Consider the following 1820-nt stretch of genomic DNA (forward strand, 5'->3'; position numbering starts at 1 on the left):
ATTACTGGATCCCTCTGGGCCACTTTCACTTCTCTGAGGAACTCATGATCGTGGGTTTTAATCCCCAAGGAAATGAAGACAATGGGTTGGCCTTTAGGGAGGCCTCTGTCTTCTTTGCCCTTGTAAGGAAAGTGCATGCCTAATTTAGGCACCAATCCCCTTAAAGTCGGCCGTAATCTCAGCAGGCAGGGGTGGAGGTGGGGGATCAGTTTTGATCTCTGGACATGTCTTTTTCTGACAGTTTATATACTTAGAAGTGTCCACCCAGAGGCCACTGGGCCGAAGGAGCCATCCGCTGGGGAAATAAAGATTTGGAGACTACTTGCCAGTGGACACATCTGTGCGTTGGCTCTTTAACCATCTCCAGAGGTGTTATAAGGTGAGGATCCGTTTGAATGAAATGAGGCAGAGAATGCCTTGGAATCTGAGGAAGGCAAGATGGAGGTTCTATGAAGAACAAAAGTGTCACAGGCTGAGTCCCTCAGAGGCATCAGAAAGAAGCAAGGTACCTGCAGTAAAGTCCCCATGACGGGCGGGGATGGGCCGCACAAGCCAAACAGGTGTTTCCAGTGGCTGCCGCGTGCAGGAATGAGTGAGCCGCTTGGCATGATCCTGTAATGTGCACAGATGGCTTCGTCATCCCATTCACCAGCAGCCTTGGGGGTAGGGTGAAGCGGCAGTACCACTTAAGATTGTGTAATTCTAGCAAAATCCGCCTGTCTGAACTGAAGGGCTCAGAAGAAAAAAAAAGCCACACCCGTGTCACAGATTCTATAAAGCTGATTGACTAGTAGAACTGCCGAGTCCAATGATCTCGCAGCCATCTTTAGCGCTCTGTAAAGGCCATTTATCACCATCCTTGTGACAGTCAGCTAAAACCCTTTTAAAACACACAAGACGAAATGTCATCAGATAACAGCTGAGGCCTAAAACACGGATTTTTCCCGGTTTGCTGAAGCCACCTACGCTGTACTCTCACCGATGTTTCTTTTGTTTTGTAACTATAAAAGCATACCGTGGGGCTGGAGAGATGGCTCAGCAGTTAAGAGCACTGGCTACTCTCCCAGAGGACCTGAAGGTGGCTCATAACCATCTATAGTGGGATCTGATGTCCTTTTCCAGCAGAAAAGGTGTAAATGCAGATAGAGCACTCACAAACATAAAATAAATAAATAAGCTTAAAAATTTTTTAAAAGAAAAAATTCTAAAACTGGGGGCTAGAGAGACGGCCCAGCAGTTAAGAGCACTGGATCATTTCCCCCCAAGGACCGGGTTCAACTCCCAGCACCCACATGGCCACTCACCATGATCTATAACTCCAGTTCAGGTGATCTGACACCTTCTTCTGACCTCCACAGACATCCGAGCAGACAAAACACCCATACACATAAGTACATTAAGTAATTAAAAATTTGAACAATCCTTAAAACTGGTTAGTGCTTTGGGAAACGGTATTTGGGGAAGCCCGAATCTGTGCTTCTAAGTCATCTCGCTCATATTTGGTTTTCACATTCCCTTTGCAATGAGAGTTATATTTATGCAGGTGCCTTTGTACCAGCTGGTGAAACAGGCTCTGGGTTTCAACCCCACATGACAACTTCTACATAGGGCTGTGCTTGGGCTTACAGAAAATCACCCTATGAAGGGAAAACCCAACTGTCATGCCTTCAGAATTCTTTGAACTATCTTTCGTTCTCTTTTTCTGAGACAGGGTCTCTAGCTCAGCCGGACTCCCGCCTCCAGTCTCAGATGTAATTCCACACTCTCAGAGAGTGCATTTTCTCTTTTGTGGGGCCCAGGTCCCGTGCTTTGTTCCAGAT

Source organism: Microtus pennsylvanicus, chromosome 10 (genome assembly GCF_037038515.1).
Source record: "Microtus pennsylvanicus isolate mMicPen1 chromosome 10, mMicPen1.hap1, whole genome shotgun sequence".
NCBI classification, from domain to species: domain Eukaryota; kingdom Metazoa; phylum Chordata; class Mammalia; order Rodentia; family Cricetidae; genus Microtus; species Microtus pennsylvanicus.